Raw genomic sequence first — 19,213 nt, forward strand, 5'->3', positions numbered from 1 at the left:
GCAACAGCTTCCAAATGCAAAACCACACACCTGTAATCAACCCCAGACCTTTTAACTACTTCATTGATTACAGGTTAACGAGGGAGACGCCTTCAGAGTTAATTGCAGCCCTTAGAGTCCCTTGTCCAATTACTTTTGGTCCCTTGAAAAAGAGGAGGCTATGCATTACAGAGCTATGATTCCTAAACCCTTTCTCCGACTTGGATGTGAAAACTCTCATATTGCAGCTGGGAGTGTGCACTTTCAGCTCATATTATATATATAATTGTATTTCTGAACATGTTTTTGTAAACAGCTAAAATAACAAAACTTGTGTCACTGTCCAAATATTTCTGGACCTAACTGTATATTATACTGCACCCCACAGTCCTGCGTATATTATACTGCACCCCATAGTTTTCCATATATTATAATGCACCCCCATAGTCCTATAAGTATTATAATGCAGTCACCATAGTCCTTCATACACTGTGTGCAGAATTATTAGGCAAGTTGTATTTCAGAGGATTTTTTTCTATTATTGATCAACAACTATGTTCTCAATCACCCAAAAGACTCATAAATATCAAAGCTTAATATTTTTGGCAGTTGGAGTGGGGTTTTTTAGATTTGGCTATCTTAGGCTAGATTTGGCTATCTTAGGTCCACGCTGCGGAAAATGCACGGATTTTGCCGCGGATTTCTCGCAGAAAAGCCGCGGATTTGCTGAAAATCTGCAGCACCGGCACTTCCCAGCCATTTCTATGGCATTTTGGAAATGCTGTGTCCATGCTGTGGATTTTTCCGCAGCGGATTTCGTGCGGATTTTGGTCCGGAAAAATCGGCAACATGTCAATTATTGTTGCGGATTTTCATCCGGATTTTGGCTTTAAAATTGGGAAAAAAAAATCCGCATCAAATCCGCGGCAATTCCGCGGTAAATCCACGGCAAATCCGCACCTTTGAAAAGGTGCGGATTTTGCGGGAAAGCTGCGGATTTTGATGCAGAAAAATCCGCAGCTACATTCTCTCGTGGACACATAGCCTTAGGAGGATATCTGTCTGTGCGGGTAACTATTACTGTGCAGAATTATTAGGCAACTTAATAAAAACCAAATCTATTCCCATCTCACTTGTTTATTTTCACCAGGTAAACCAATATAACTGCACAAAATTTAGAAATAAACATTTCTGACATGCAAAAAAACCCACAAAAAATTAGTGACCAATATAGCCCCCTTTCTTTATGATGACACTTAACAGCCGACTATCCATAGATTCTGTCATTGCTTGATCTGTTTACACTCAACATTGCGTGCAGCAGCCACCACAGCCTCCAGACACCACAGCCTCCAGACACCACAGCCTCCAGACACTGCTCCCAGAGGTGGACTGTTTTCTTTCCTTGTAGATCTCACATTTTATGAGGGACCACAGATTCTCTATGGGGTTCAGATCAGGTGAACAAGGGGGCCATGTCATTATTTTTTCATCTTTTAGACCTTTACTGGCCAGCCACGCTGTGGAGTAGTTGGATGCATGTGATGGAGCATTGTCCTGCATGAAAATCATGTTTTTCTTGAACGATACTGATTTCTTCCTGTACCACTGCTTGAAGAAGTTGTCTTCCAGAAACTGGCAGTAGGTCTGGGAGTTGAGCTTCACTCCATTCTCAACCCGAAAAGGTCACACAAGTTGATCTTTGATGATCCCAGCCCATACCAGTACCCACCTCCACCTTGCTGGTGTCTGAGTCGGAGCGGAGCTCTCTGCCCTTTACTGATCCAGCCTCTGGCCCATCCATCTGCCCATCAAGAGTCACTCTCATTTCATCAGTCCATAAAACCTTTGAAAAATCAGTCTTAAGATATTTCTTGGCCCAGCCTTGACGTTTTATCTTATGTTTCTTGGTCAGAGGTGGTGGTTTTTCAGCCTTCCTTACCTTGGCCTGTCCCTGAGTATGGCACACCTTGTGCTTTTTGATACTCCAGTAACGTTGCAGCTCTGAAATATGGCCAAACTGGTGGCAAATGGCATCTTGGCAGCTTCACGCTTGATTTTCCTCAATTCATGGGCAGTTATTTTGTGCCGTTTTGTCCCGGAACGCTTCTTGCGACCCTGTTGGCTATTTGACATGAAACGCTTGATTGTTAGGTGATCACGCTTCAAAGGTTTGGCAATTTCAAGACTGCTGCATCCCTCTGCAAGACATCTCACAATTTTAGACTTTTCAGAGCCCGTCAAATCTCTCTTCTGACCCATTTTGTCAAAGGAAAGGAAGTTGCCTAATAATTAAGCACACCTTATATAGGGTGTTGATGTCATTACACCGCACCCCTCCTCATTACAGAGATGCACATCACCTGATTTACTTAATTGGCAGTTGGCTTTCACTATACAGCTTGGAGTAGGACAACATGTAGAAAAAGTATCATGTGATCAAAATACTAATTTGCCTAATAATTCTGCACACAGTGTATTGTATTATTCACCCCATAGTCCTTAATGTATTCTAATGAAGCCCTATTGTCCATGTATAAGGTAACGCCATTAGTCCTCATATAATGCAGCCCCCATAATCCTATATGTATTATAACGCATCCCCATAGTCCTTCATATTGCATTATGCAGCCCTATAATCCTCCATATACAGTGCCTACAAGTAGTATTCAACCCCCTGCAGATTTAGCAGGTTTATACATTCGGAATTAAGTTGGCATTGTGACATTTGGACTGTAGATCAGCCTGGAAGTGTGAAATGCAGCAAAAAAGAATGTTATTTCTTTTTTTATTTTTTTTTAAATTGTGAAAAGTTTATTCAGAGGGTCATTTATTATTCAACCCCTCAAACCACCAGAATTCTGTTTGGTTCCCCTAAAGTATTAAGAAGTATTTCAGGCACAAAGAACAATGAGCTTCACATGTTTGGATTAATTATCTCTTTTTCCAGCCTTTTCTGACTAATTAAGACCCTCCCCAAACTTGTGAACAGCACTCATACATGGTCAACATGGGAAAGACAAAGGAGCATTCCAAGGCCATCAGAGACAAGATCGTGGAGGGTCACAAGGCTGGCAAGGGGTACTAAACCCTTTCCAAGGAGTTGGGCCTACCTGTCTCCACTGTTGGGAGCATCATCCGGAAGTGGAAGGCTTATGGAACGACTGTTAGCCTTCCACGGCCTGGACAGCCTTTGAAAGTTTCCACCCGTGCCGAGGCCAGGCTTGTCCGAAGAGTCAAGGCTAACCCAAGGACAACAAGGAAGGAGCTCAGGGAAGATCTCATGGCAGTGGGGACATTGGTTTCAGTCAATACCATAAGTAACATACTCCACCGCAATGGTCTCCATTCCAGACGAGCCCGTAAGGTACCTTTACTTTCAAAGCGTCATGTCAAGGCTCGTCTACAGTTTTCTCATGATCACTTGGAGGACTCTGAGACAGACTGGTTCAAGGTTCTCTGGTCTGATGAGACCAAGATCGAGATCTTTGGTGCCAACCACATACGTGACGTTTGGAGACTGGATGGCACTGCATACGACCCCAAGAATACCATCCCTACAGTCAAGCATGGTGATGGCAGCATCATGCTGTGGGGCTGTTTCTCAGCCAAGGGGCCTGGCCATCTGGTCCGCATCCATGGGAAGATGGATAGCACGGCCTACCTGGAGATTTTGGCCAAGAACCTCCGCTCCTCCATCAAGGATCTTAAGATGGGTCGTCATTTCATCTTCCAACAAGACAACGACCCAAAGCTCACAGCCATGAAAACCAAGGCCTGGTTCAAGAGGGAAAAATCAAGGTGTTGCAGTGGCCTAGTCAGTCTCCTGACCTAAACCCAATTGAAAACTTGTGGAAGGAGCTCAAGATTAAAGTCCACATGAGACACCCAAAGAACCTAGATAACTTGGAGAAGATCTGCATGGAGGAGTGGGCCAAGATAACTCCAGAGACCTGTGCTGGCCTGATCAGGTCTTATAAAAGACGATTATTAGCTGTAATTGCAAACAAGGGTTATTCCACAAAATATTAAACCTAGGGGTTGAATAATAATTGACCGCACTTTTATGTTGAAAATTTATTAAAATTTAACTGAGCAACATAACTTGTTGGTTTGTAAGATTTATGCATCTGTTAATAAATCCTGCTCTTGTTTGAAGTTTGCAGGCTCTAACTTATTTGCATCTTATCAAACCTGCTAAATCTGCAGGGGGTTGAATACTACTTGTAGGCACTGTATAATGCACCCCTAAAGTCCATGTATAAGGTAACCCAATTAGTCCTCCATATAATGCAACCCCCTAAGTCCTATATGTATTAAAATGCACCCCATAGTCCTTCATATTGGATTATGCAGCTCCATAGTCCTCCATGTATAATGCACCCCTATATTCCATGTAAAAGGGATCCTTCATATAGTATTATGCACCCCTTATATTCCTGCATATAGTATTATGCACCCCTTATATTCCTCCATATAGTATTATGCTCCCCTTATATTCCTTCATATAGTTTAGTACACGCCTTATATTCCTCCATATAGTAGTATGCACCCCTTATATTCTGCCATATACTAGTATGCAGCCCCCATATAGTGCACCACCATATTGTGTGCCCCAATATAATATTGTGCGCCAACATATAGTTATATGTGTCACGCTCCCCGGTGCCCGTGCCATGCTCCCCGGTGCCCGTGCCACGCTCCCCGGTTCCCCTGCCACGCTCCCCGGCTCCCCTGCCACGCTCCCCGGCTCCTCTGCCACGCTCCCCGACTCCTCTGCCACGCTCCCCCGCTCCCGGACCTCGCTTCCCCACTCCCGTGCCACGCTCCCCGGTCCCCTGCTCCTCAGCCTCCATGCTCCCTCACCTGCGTCCTCCAGGCAACCCGGTCCCCGGTCCCGGCGCCCGTCTGCTGTCCTGAGCCGGCCCGGCACTCCTGCCTCCTGTACACCGCATCCTGCTCTGGCTTCTGGCACCCGGGCCTCGCGCATGCGCATTAGGGCGTGCGCGCGGTCATTGACCTTTTCTTAAAGGGCCAGCGTCCTCCAACAGGATATTGAAGATGCAGGTACAGGGTATATAGGGGATTCCTTTCCAAGTGGGCGGGGCCTGTTCTTCGTGTTTGCTAAGCTAGGAGTCAGGTCTCCCTGTGCCATTGTCTCGTACTCACCTATCTCTCTTGTAGAGCCGCTCCTGTCCCGCCAACCGGTCCTGACGGTTCCAGAACCCCGAACGGACTGTCCGCCATCTTCTCAGTCCCTACCGTCTCCGATTCCTGGATCTGTGCGGTGACCGATCTCCCCGTTCCGCTGGTTCTGGACCCTGCCTGACATCATCTCGGCCTCCGAACCTGCGCTCCGTCACCCGGACTACCTTCAGAGACTCCGTGATCCCAGGGACTTCTACACCCACTCCTCTGAACGGACTGTCCTGCTACCCGTAGTGCTTCGGCTACCGGGCACCTTGCCCTCGGTTGGGTGCTCAGTCCAGTGGATCCACCTCCTGGGCCTACCCGTCATCCTGGCCCTAACAATATGCAGCCCCATATACTATTTTGCAACCCCAATAAATGCTTCCCCATAGTCCTCTGGAATTCCTGATTAAATACACAAATATACTCACTTCTCCTCATTCAGCCACTGCCCCAGTCTCCTCAGCGTGTGTCCACTGTTATGCCACTCTGACATTTTAGCACATCAGTGCGCAGTAGTGACGTCACTGCTAGAGATGAGCGATGTTCGAGGTTCGCCAATTTCATGTTCGAGTGATTTTTGCTAAAAGCTCGACAGTTCGAGTTACGTTCGAGAACGGTTCGATCACCAAAAAGCCTAGCTAGTTACTAGCTGGCTTTTCACTGTAATAGTGTGAGTCACTCTGTGATTCACACTATTATCAAATTTCAGCTTATAGTGTGCGGGGGGGACGGGGTTTAGATCTGTGCTACTGCAAAGTGCTGAGAGAATGCCGATCACCATTTATTAATTTTTTTTTCCCCTAACCGCGCGTGCAGTGGAGCGTTCCAAGCTGTCAGCAAATCACAGACACAAACACAGCTAAGTTGATTTTTGCCAGACAAGCAAGGGCATGTGTCATAGGCTGTGCATGTCACATGTCCTTAACCTATAAGATACGGCCATTTTCCCCTTCGCCGCTATTATCTGTCTTCTGCGTGTGGGTGACAGTCACCGCTCACGCTGCTGCTGCTGTGTGCGCTATAGAGATACAGTGCAATCTACACAGCGCTTTAGGGATTAGGGACTGCTGGTTATTTCAGCCCTTTTCAGGGCTGATTTACAGGCATTCATAGCCATAGCTGCTAAGCATGTCCGTGCAAATGCGGTGTAGGGATTTAGATAACAGCGTCTGGCTACCTCAGCTCAGGCAATTCCTTACTGCATTTTTCATTAGCAGGGATAGAAAGTGAGGCTTCCTTTGCTGTCCTGCTCCCCAGAGCACCCGTGCATTCTACCCACATGCACATTTTTGCCACGCTATTTTATTTGCCCAAGGAGCTGACACTTTTTGTGCCATCCTAAAAGTGTCTGGAATACTACCTTAGTGTTCCTTTGCTGTCTTGCTACCTACAGCACCCGTGCATTATACCCACCTGCCCATTTTTGCCATGCTATTTTATTTGCCCTAAGAGCTGACACTTTTTGTGCCATCCTAAAAGTGTCTGGAATACTACGTTAGTGTCCCTTTGCTGTCCTGCTACCCATAGCACCCGGGCATTCTACCCAACTGCCCATTTTTCCCACACAATTCTAATTGCAAACTGTGCTGCCACTGTTAGGGGCATATTAAAATTGTCTGGGATAGTCAGTGTTGGTTCTTCAGCTGTCAATAAAGCTAGACCACCGCTGCAATCTACAGCACCTCTCCATTTTTGCTTCCACATTTTAAGTGTCCAATCTTTTCGCTAACAAAATGAGTGGCAAAAGGACAGATGCTGGTGGAAAGGGGAACAGGCGTGTTGGAAAAGGAAAAAAAGTTTGTGTCCGTGGGGTAGGTGGGAAAGCTACATTAACATCTGCTGAAGAAATGCCATCTTCCAGCAAAAGTAAGATGTCTACTACTTTCCGTGGACAATCCGATGTGCTTCCTTTTTTACGGAACCGAACAACTGTAACAAAGGTAGATGATGCACAAAAAAAGAACAAGCTTGAATGGATCTCAAGTGCTCCAACAAGTGGCCTCTCCTCCACCTCAACTTCAACATCCAAAAAACAACAGTCCTCTGAGTTGTCATCCCAATCGCACTTGCTTTCTCCCAGCTCTCAAGTCTCCACCCGCCCTGAAGAGTATGGTGTAACAGAGATGGCTGAGTCTGCAGAGCTGTTCAGTCACACTATAGCCTCTGGGAATCAGAGGTCTGTTGCCAAGCTACAGTGAGTACAGACCAGGAAATGGTCTGCAGTGATGCCCAGAAGCTTTGTGAGTCTGATTCAGGCCTTGATGACCAAGTTTCTGAGCATAATGTAGACCCTCATTCCCAAACTGTAACACCTGTTGGTAGAGACAATGAGGAACATACTGATGACGATGAGACGCAGATACCAGATTGGGATGACAACTTAACTTGATAATGAAGTTCTAGATCCCACTTACTGTCAACCCACAGTCAGGCACTCGAGGAGGACACCAGAGGCGGTGGAGGAGGATGCAACTGATGACGAAGTTACCTTGCGCCTTCCTGGACAGAGTCGGAGAACTGGAAGCACGTCAACAACTGCATCCTCAGCCACAACTCTGCCTCTGAGCACAAGTCGGGGTGGCTCTGCAGGTCGCATGGCCTCTAAGCCTTGCCTAGCCGGGTCCTTTTTTGACCTTGCAAAGGATCTCCCAAATCATGTGATCTGTAAAATTTGTCACCAATCTATAAGTAAAGGCCAAAACCTCACCAGTTTGACAACTTCTTCCATGAATCGTCACATGAATAACAAGCATAAGTCCCAGTGGGAAGCTCACCGTGCTGCAATGCGGCCTAGCGGAGCGGGCCAACCACCGCCTGCCCCTTCAAATTCCTCCGCGCGCCCTTCATCTTCTATGACTGTGGGGACAGCTGTCACACATGTTTTTCCACGCAGACCTTCCACCTCTTTAACCGCAACAGCCAGTTTGCTTGGCAGGTTGTCAGTTGGTTTGGAAGGGGAAACAAGTGCTGGTGTAGAGCTCTCTCAGACATCGAGAGCATCAACTTTGGATGAAGGCAACATCATGTCTCCGCCTGCACTTTCCTTACAGATCTGCAGTTTTCCAGGGACACCCTACTCACCACCGTCTCCACACAGCAGCCAGATCTCGGTCCCTCAGATGTGGACAAATAAAAGGCCATTTCCTCCGAGCCATGACAAAGCTAAGAGGTTGACTTTCACCCTCTGTAAGCTCTTGGCTACCGAAATGCTGCCTTTCCACCTGGTGGACACAGAGGATTTTCAAGACCTTATATCAGTCGCAGTGCCACAGTGCCAGATGCCCAGTCGCCACTACTTCTCCAAGAAAGGTATGCCTGCGCTACACCAGCATGTCGCACACAACATCGCCGCTTCCTTGAGAAACTCTGTGTGTGACAGGGTGCATTTCCCCACCGATACTTGGACCAGTAAGCATGGACATGGGCGTTACATGTCGCTGACTGGGCACTGGGTAACTATGGTGAGAGATGGTGAGGGGTCTGCTGAACAAGTCTTGCCGTCCCCACGACTTGTGCGTCAATCCTCTGTATGTCGAAGTTCCTCCACTGCTTCTGCCTCCTCAACCTCATCTGGGTCCTCCACCTCCGCCCAAAGCCTGTGTGGTCAGGCCACCCGCGTTGTAACTGTGCACAAGGAATCCCACACACCTCCTTACTACGCTGGCAGTAGAGCTCAACGGCATCAGGCGGTCTTTACGTTGAAATGTCTGGGAAATAAGAGTCACACAGCTGAGGAGTTGTGGTCAGCTCTGCACTCAGAGTTTCGTAAATGGTTGTCTCCACTCAACCTGCAGCCAGGTAAGGCCGTGTGCGACAATGCTGCAAACCTGGGTGCGGCCCCTCGCCGGGGCAAGGTGACACACGTGCCTTGTATGGCTCACATTTTGAACCTTGTTGTCCAGCAATTTTTCACCCACTATCCCGACCTAGATGGGCTTCTGCACAGGGCACGGTCACTCTCTGCTCACTTCCACCGTTCAACCGCCGCAGCTGACCGACTTGCATCGCTGCAGAGGTCTTTCGGCCTGCTGGTTCATCGCCTGAAATGCGATGTGACGACACGCTGGAATTCGACTCTCCACATGTTACAGCGACTGTGGCAGCACCGCCGAGCCCTGGTGCAATACGTTATGACGTATAGCCTGGGCCAACGAGATGCAGAGGTGGGGCAGATCACGCTGATGGAGTGGTCTCAGATCAAGGACCTATACACCCTTCTGCACAGCTTCGACATGGCGACGAATATGTTTAGCGCTGACAATGCCATTATTAGCATGATAACGGAAGGGTTAACAAGATCTACAAGGACCAGACGTTCATCATCACCAAGGCGGCAGGCATGGGACAGTGGGGGAGAGGGATTAACAAGGGCGCATGGTAGCAGCCAAACTGTTTAGGAAGGGGCAGGAGCCCATGAAGAAATGGAGGACGAACTGTCGATGGGCATGGAAGACTCAGCTGATGAGGGAGACCTTGGTCAAATTTCGGTTGTTCGAGGTTGGGAGGATATGTCAGAGGAAGGCAGCATGGTTATCACCTCGCCGCCACCAACACAGCAAGGACTTGGTCCGCAGGGATGCGCAAGACACATGAGTGGTGTGTGTGGGGCCCAATTTTTGGAAAAAAGGGAGACTCCGCTTGGAATCCCCTTGCTGTGTTTTTAAAAATGATCCAAGATGAACAAGTCATAGTTCAGCAAGGACTTTGCTACCTACCCCGGTGTCATCCTGAAGACAGTTAAGGCTGGCGTATTTTTGAATGTGCTTGATGCAAATCAACAGGTCAAGTTTGCAACTGGGGCACAAGTGATGCCACTGAAGGGGTGTGTGTGGCCCAATTTTTGGAAAAAAGGGAGACTCTGCTTAGAGTCCCCTTGCTGTGTTTTACATGATTTTAGAAGGGCGTGCCATGCCTATATCTGTGTCTCCTCCTCTTTTTCCTCGTCCAGCTGTTTTGTTTACGCATGAGTATATGTCCTTGTCACTTTCCCATGTGTTTGTGGTATGTTGTGAGTTGTTTGTCACCTTTTGGACACCTTTGAAGGTGTTTTCTATGTGTTTTTAGGTGTTTGCCTCCCATTGTTTTCAATGGGGTTTGAGAGGTTCGTCAAACGGTTCGTCGAACGGCACCTCGAACGGAGCCTTCAGAGGCTCGCTCATCTCTAGTAACCGCAGTCCTCCATGCTGAAACATCAGTGTCTCACAGACACATAGTAGTAGAATGATTAGAAATAGAGTGTTCTGCTCCTCCTCGCATTGTTCCTTTCAATTGTATTGGCATCTGTGATGATGATCCCGATATAAATGAAAGTACGATCGTCGGCAGGAGGTCCACGGGGCCACAGTGACTCACGGGCCCAATCTAGACAGCTCACTAGTGAATCATCTAGAATGGAGTGGCAAAAATGAGGTGCTCAAAATATCCACTCTGATTTAGACGGCTCACTGCTGAATCACCTGAGGCCTGCGCCACACATCCGTGCCTCCGGCACGTGTTTGTCATTTTTTACACGTACCGGCGGCACGGAGACACTTTAACCAATGCTACCCTATTGTAGCAGGCACACACACGTAAAACCACACGGAACGTGTGTCCGTGTGCGTTTGTACGTGTGTGTGTTTTTGAAAGCGCTGACATGTCCGTTTTTTCACCGGCAGCACGGGTGTCCCACGGCCCGCACCCGCACCACACGGGTGTAGTGTGGATGCGGTCCCGTGTGACACGCGCCGGAGAAAACAAACATGTCAGTGAAAAAAAAACAAAACATTAACTCACCTTCTCCAGCCCTCCTGTCTCTGCCGCTGCTGCCTCTTGCTGCCGACCGCCGCTCATTAATCTCATAGAATATTCACTTCACTGCCTGGCAGCAGCAGCAGCGGGGAGACGGGAGGGCTGGAGACCGAGGATCAGCACCACGGACAGCAGCGCGGACAGCAGGAAGGACCAGGTGAGTATAATAATTACCGATTCTACGTGTGCTATCGCGGATAGCACACGTAGAACACACGTGTCACGCACGTACCAGAGACACGTACTTACCTGCACGCAACACGCAGGGAAAATACGTGTCTCTCGGCACGTGCGTGAATTTCACGTGAGTGTGGCAGAGGCCTAAAACAGAGTGGCTAAAATGAGGTCCTCAAAAAACCAACTCTGATATAGACGGCTCACTACTGAAGCAGCTAGAACGGAGTGGCTAAAATGAGGTCCTCAAAAAATCCACTACGACACAATGTGGATATTATGAGGACTTTCAGCTGCGCTCTGTTACGGTTTTTGCTTTGAGGCTCCTCCCACTCTTCGAAAAAATCCATTGCAGTCACCTCAGTGCTAAATGTACCTAATGTAGTGGCTAAAATGAGGTCCTCAAAAAATCCACTCTGATATAGACGGCTCACTACTGAAGCAGCTAGAACGGAGTGGCTAAAATGAGGTCCTCAAAAAATCCACTACGACACAATGTGGATATTATGAGGACTTTCAGCTGCGCTCTGTTACGGTTTTTGCTTTGAGGCTCCTCCCACTCTTCGAAAAAATCCATTGCAGTCACCTCAGTACCAAATGTACCTAATGTAGTGGCTAAAATGAGGTCCTCAAAAAATCCACTCTGATATAGACGGCTCACTACTGAAGCAGCTAGAACGGAGTGGCTTTTTTGAGGTCCTCAAAAAATCCACTACGACACAATGTGGATATTATGAGGACTTTCAGCTGCGCACTGTTACGGTTTTTGCTTTGAGGCTCCTCCCACTCTTCGAAAAAATCCATTGCAGTCACCTCAGTACCAAATATACATAATGTAGTGGCTAAAATGAGGTCCTCAAAAAATCCACTCTGATATAGACGGCTCACTACTGAAGCAGCTAGAACGGAGTGGCTTTTTTGAGGTCCTCAAAAAATCCACTACGACACAATGTGGATATTATGAGGACTTTCAGCTGCGCACTGTTACGCTTTTTGCTTTGAGGCTCCTCCCACTCTTCGAAAAAATCCATTCCAGTCACCTCAGTACCAAATGTACATAATGTAGTGGCTAAAATGAGGTCCTCAAAAAATCCACTCTGATATAGACGGCTCACTACTGAAGCAGCTAGAACGGAGTGGCTTTTTTGAGGTCCTCAAAAAATCCACTACGACACAATGTGGATATTAGGAGGACTTTCAGCTGCGCACTGTTACGCTTTTTGCTTTGAGGCTCCTCCCACTCTTCGAAAAAATACATTGCAGTCACCTCAGTACCAAATGTACATAATGTAGTGGCTAAAATGAGGTCCTCAAAAAATCCACTCTGATATAGACGGCTCACTACTGAAGCAGCTAGAACGGAGTGGCTTTTTTGAGGTCCTCAAAAAATCCACTACGACACAATGTGGATATTATGAGGACTTTCAGCTGCGCACTGTTACGCTTTTTGCTTTGAGGCTCCTCCCACTCTTCGAAAAAATACATTGCAGTCACCTCAGTACCAAATGTACATAATGTAGTGGCTAAAATGAGGTCCTCAAAAAATCCACTCTGATATAGACGGCTCACTACTGAAGCAGCTAGAACGGAGTGGCTAAAATGAGGTCCTCAAAAAATCCACTACGACACAATGTGGATATTATGAGGACTTTCAGCTGCGCTCTGTTACGGTTTTTGCTTTGAGGCTCCTCCCACTCTTCGAAAAAATCCATTGCAGTCACCTCAGTGCTAAATGTACCTAATGTAGTGGCTAAAATGAGGTCCTCAAAAAATCCACTCTGATATAGACGGCTCACTACTGAAGCAGCTAGAACGGAGTGGCTAAAATGAGGTCCTCAAAAAATCCACTACGACACAATGTGGATATTATGAGGACTTTCAGCTGCGCTCTGTTACGGTTTTTGCTTTGAGGCTCCTCCCACTCTTCGAAAAAATCCATTGCAGTCACCTCAGTACCAAATGTACCTAATGTAGTGGCTAAAATGAGGTCCTCAAAAAATCCACTCTGATATAGACGGCTCACTACTGAAGCAGCTAGAACGGAGTGGCTTTTTTGAGGTCCTCAAAAAATCCACTACGACACAATGTGGATATTATGAGGACTTTCAGCTGCGCACTGTTACGGTTTTTGCTTTGAGGCTCCTCCCACTCTTCGAAAAAATCCATTGCAGTCACCTCAGTACCAAATATACATAATGTAGTGGCTAAAATGAGGTCCTCAAAAAATCCACTCTGATATAGACGGCTCACTACTGAAGCAGCTAGAACGGAGTGGCTTTTTTGAGGTCCTCAAAAAATCCACTACGACACAATGTGGATATTATGAGGACTTTCAGCTGCGCACTGTTACGCTTTTTGCTTTGAGGCTCCTCCCACTCTTCGAAAAAATCCATTCCAGTCACCTCAGTACCAAATGTACATAATGTAGTGGCTAAAATGAGGTCCTCAAAAAATCCACTCTGATATAGACGGCTCACTACTGAAGCAGCTAGAACGGAGTGGCTTTTTTGAGGTCCTCAAAAAATCCACTACGACACAATGTGGATATTAGGAGGACTTTCAGCTGCGCACTGTTACGCTTTTTGCTTTGAGGCTCCTCCCACTCTTCGAAAAAATCCATTGCAGTCACCTCAGTACCAAATGTACATAATGTAGTGGCTAAAATGAGGTCCTCAAAAAATCCACTCTGATATAGACGGCTCACTACTGAAGCAGCTAGAACGGAGTGGCTTTTTTGAGGTCCTCAAAAAATCCACTACGACACAATGTGGATATTATGAGGACTTTCAGCTGCGCACTGTTACGCTTTTTGCTTTGAGGCTCCTCCCACTCTTCGAAAAAATACATTGCAGTCACCTCAGTACCAAATGTACATAATGTAGTGGCTAAAATGAGGTCCTCAAAAAATCCACTCTGATATAGACGGCTCACTACTGAAGCAGCTAGAACGGAGTGGCTAAAATGAGGTCCTCAAAAAATCCACTACGACACAATGTGGATATTATGAGGACTTTCAGCTGCGCACTGTTACACTTTTTGCTTTGAGGCTCCTCCCACTCTTCGAAAAAATCCATTCCAGTCACCTCAGTACCAAATGTACATAATGTAGTGGCTAAAATGAGGTCCTCAAAAAATCCACTCTGATATAGACGGCTCACTACTGAAGCAGCTAGAACGGAGTGGCTTTTTTGAGGTCCTCAAAAAATCCACTACGACACAATGTGGATATTAGGAGGACTTTCAGCTGCGCACTGTTACGCTTTTTGCTTTGAGGCTCCTCCCACTCTTCGAAAAAATACATTGCAGTCACCTCAGTACCAAATGTACATAATGTAGTGGCTAAAATGAGGTCCTCAAAAAATCCACTCTGATATAGACGGCTCACTACTGAAGCAGCTAGAACGGAGTGGCTAAAATGAGGTCCTCAAAAAATCCACTACGACACAATGTGGATATTATGAGGACTTTCAGCTGCGCACTGTTACGCTTTTTGCTTTGAGGCTCCTCCCACTCTTCGAAAAAATACATTGCAGTCACCTCAGTACCAAATGTACATAATGTAGTGGCTAAAATGAGGTCCTCAAAAAATCCACTCTGATATAGACGGCTCACTACTGAAGCAGCTAGAACGGAGTGGCTAAAATGAGGTCCTCAAAAAATCCACTACGACACAATGTGGATATTATGAGGACTTTCAGCTGCGCTCTGTTACGCTTTTTGCTTTGAGGCTCCTCCCACTCTTCGAAAAAATCCATTGCAGTCACCTCAGTACCAAATGTACATAATGTAGTGGCTAAAATGAGGTCCTCAAAAAATCCACTCTGATATAGACGGCTCACTACTGAAGCAGCTAGAACGGAGTGGCTTTTTTGAGGTCCTCAAAAAATCCACTACGACACAATGTGGATATTAGGAGGACTTTCAGCTGCGCACTGTTACGCTTTTTGCTTTGAGGCTCCTCCCACTCTTCGAAAAAATCCATTGCAGTCACCTCAGTACCAAATGTACATAATGTAGTGGCTAAAATGAGGTCCTCAAAAAATCCACTCTGATATAGACGGCTCACTACTGAAGCAGCTAGAACGGAGTGGCTTTTTTGAGGTCCTCAAAAAATCCACTACGACACAATGTGGATATTATGAGGACTTTCAGCTGCGCACTGTTACGCTTTTTGCTTTGAGGCTCCTCTCACTCTTCGAAAAAATCCATTGCAGTCACCTCAGTACCAAATGTACATAATGTAGTGGCTAAAATGAGGTCCTCAAAAAATCCACTCTGATATAGACGGCTCACTACTGAAGCAGCTAGAACGGAGTGGCTTTTTTGAGGTCCTCAAAAAATCCACTACGACACAATGTGGATATTAGGAGGACTTTCAGCTGCGCACTGTTACGCTTTTTGCTTTGAGGCTCCTCCCACTCTTCGAAAAAATCCATTGCAGTCACCTCAGTACCAAATGTACATAATGTAGTGGCTAAAATGAGGTCCTCAAAAAATCCACTCTGATATAGACGGCTCACTACTGAAGCAGCTAGAACGGAGTGGCTTTTTTGAGGTCCTCAAAAAATCCACTACGACACAATGTGGATATTATGAGGACTTTCAGCTGCGCACTGTTACGCTTTTTGCTTTGAGGCTCCTCCCACTCTTCGAAAAAATACATTGCAGTCACCTCAGTACCAAATGTACATAATGTAGTGGCTAAAATGAGGTCCTCAAAAAATCCACTCTGATATAGACGGCTCACTACTGAAGCAGCTAGAACGGAGTGGCTTTTTTGAGGTCCTCAAAAAATCCACTACGACACAATGTGGATATTATGAGGACTTTCAGCTGCGCACTGTTACGCTTTTTGCTTTGAGGCTCCTCCCACTCTTCGAAAAAATCCATTGCAGTCACCTCAGTACCAAATGTACATAATGTAGTGGCTAAAATGAGGTCCTCAAAAAATCCACTCTGATATAGACGGCTCACTACTGAAGCAGCTAGAACGGAGTGGCTAAAATGAGGTCCTCAAAAAATCCACTACGACACAATGTGGATATTATGAGGACTTTCAGCTGCGCACTGTTACGCTTTTTGCTTTGAGGCTCCTCCCACTCTTCGAAAAAATCCATTCCAGTCACCTCAGTACCAAATGTACATAATGTAGTGGCTAAAATGAGGTCCTCAAAAAATCCACTCTGATATAGACGGCTCACTACTGAAGCAGCTAGAACGGAGTGGCTTTTTTGAGGTCCTCAAAAAATCCACTACGACACAATGTGGATATTAGGAGGACTTTCAGCTGCGCACTGTTACGCTTTTTGCTTTGAGGCTCCTCCCACTCTTCGAAAAAATCCATTGCAGTCACCTCAGTACCAAATGTACATAATGTAGTGGCTAAAATGAGGTCCTCAAAAAATCCACTCTGATATAGACGGCTCACTACTGAAGCAGCTAGAACGGAGTGGCTTTTTTGAGGTCCTCAAAAAATCCACTACGACACAATGTGGATATTATGAGGACTTTCAGCTGCGCTCTGTTACGCTTTTTGCTTTGAGGCTCCTCCCACTCTTCGAAAAAATCCATTGCAGTCACCTCAGTACCAAATGTACATAATGTAGTGGCTAAAATGAGGTCCTCAAAAAATCCACTCTGATATAGACGGCTCACTACTGAAGCAGCTAGAACGGAGTGGCTTTTTTGAGGTCCTCAAAAAATCCACTACGACACAATGTGGATATTAGGAGGACTTTCAGCTGCGCACTGTTACGCTTTTTGCTTTGAGGCTCCTCCCACTCTTCGAAAAAATCCATTGCAGTCACCTCAGTACCAAATGTACATAATGTAGTGGCTAAAATGAGGTCCTCAAAAAATCCACTCTGATATAGACGGCTCACTACTGAAGCAGCTAGAACGGAGTGGCTTTTTTGAGGTCCTCAAAAAATCCACTACGACACAATGTGGATATTATGAGGACTTTCAGCTGCGCTCTGTTACGCTTTTTGCTTTGAGGCTCCTCCCACTCTTCGAAAAAATCCATTGCAGTCACCTCAGTACCAAATGTACATAATGTAGTGGCTAAAATGAGGTCCTCAAAAAATCCACTCTGATAGAGACGGCTCACTACTGAAGCAGCTAGAACGGAGTGGCTTTTTTGAGGTCCTCAAAAAATCCACTACGACACAATGTGGATATTAGGAGGACTTTCAGCTGCGCACTGTTACGCTTTTTGCTTTGAGGCTCCTCCCACTCTTCGAAAAAATCCATTGCAGTCACCTCAGTACCAAATGTACATAATGTAGTGGCTAAAATGAGGTCCTCAAAAAATCCACTCTGATATAGACGGCTCACTACTGAAGCAGCTAGAACGGAGTGGCTTTTTTGAGGTCCTCAAAAAATCCACTACGACACAATGTGGATATTATGAGGACTTTCAGCTGCGCACTGTTACGCTTTTTGCTTTGAGGCTCCTCCCACTCTTCGAAAAAATCCATTGCAGTCACCTCAGTACCAAATGTACATAATGTAGTGGCTAAAATGAGGTCCTCAAAAAATCCACTCTGATATAGACGGCTCACTACTGAAGCAGCTAGAACGGAGTGGCTTTTTTGAGGTCCTCAAAAAATCCACTACGACACAATGTGGATATTAGGAGGACTTTCAGCTGCGCACTGTTACGCTTTTTGCTTTGAGGCTCCTCCCACTCTTCGAAAAAATCCATTGCAGTCACCTCAGTACCAAATGTACATAATGTAGTGGCTAAAATGAGGTCCTCAAAAAATCCACTCTGATATAGACGGCTCACTACTGAAGCAGCTAGAACGGAGTGGCTTTTTTGAGGTCCTCAAAAAATCCACTACGACACAATGTGGATATTATGAGGACTTTCAGCTGCGCACTGTTACGCTTTTTGCTTTGAGGCTCCTCCCACTCTTCGAAAAAATCCATTGCAGTCACCTCAGTACCAAATGTACATAATGTAGTGGCTAAAATGAGGTCCTCAAAAAATCCACTCTGATATAGACGGCTCACTACTGAAGCAGCTAGAACGGAGTGGCTTTTTTGAGGTCCTCAAAAAATCCACTACGACACAATGTGGATATTAGGAGGACTTTCAGCTGCGCACTGTTACGCTTTTTGCTTTGAGGCTCCTCCCACTCTTCGAAAAAATCCATTGCAGTCACCTCAGTACCAAATGTACATAATGTAGTGGCTAAAATGAGGTCCTCAAAAAATCCACTCTGATATAGACGGCTCACTACTGAAGCAGCTAGAACGGAGTGGCTTTTTTGAGGTCCTCAAAAAATCCACTACGACACAATGTGGATATTATGAGGACTTTCAGCTGCGCACTGTTACACTTTTTGCTTTGAGGCTCCTCCCACTCTTCGAAAAAATCCATTCCAGTCACCTCAGTACCAAATGTACATAATGTAGTGGCTAAAATGAGGTCCTCAAAAAATCCACTCTGATATAGACGGCTCACTACTGAAGCAGCTAGAACGGAGTGGCTTTTTTGAGGTCCTCAAAAAATCCACTACGACACAATGTGGATATTAGGAGGACTTTCAGCTGCGCACTGTTACGCTTTTTGCTTTGAGGCTCCTCCCACTCTTCGAAAAAATACATTGCAGTCACCTCAGTACCAAATGTACATAATGTAGTGGCTAAAATGAGGTCCTCAAAAAATCCACTCTGATATAGACGGCTCACTACTGAAGCAGCTAGAACGGAGTGGCTAAAATGAGGTCCTCAAAAAATCCACTACGACACAATGTGGATATTATGAGGACTTTCAGCTGCGCACTGTTACGCTTTTTGCTTTGAGGCTCCTCCCACTCTTCGAAAAAATACATTGCAGTCACCTCAGTACCAAATGTACATAATGTAGTGGCTAAAATGAGGTCCTCAAAAAATCCACTCTGATATAGACGGCTCACTACTGAAGCAGCTAGAACGGAGTGGCTAAAATGAGGTCCTCAAAAAATCCACTACGACACAATGTGGATATTATGAGGACTTTCAGCTGCGCTCTGTTACGCTTTTTGCTTTGAGGCTCCTCCCACTCTTCGAAAAAATCCATTGCAGTCAC

The sequence above is a fragment of the Anomaloglossus baeobatrachus genome, chromosome 3 (assembly GCF_048569485.1).
Source record: "Anomaloglossus baeobatrachus isolate aAnoBae1 chromosome 3, aAnoBae1.hap1, whole genome shotgun sequence".
NCBI classification, from domain to species: domain Eukaryota; kingdom Metazoa; phylum Chordata; class Amphibia; order Anura; family Aromobatidae; genus Anomaloglossus; species Anomaloglossus baeobatrachus.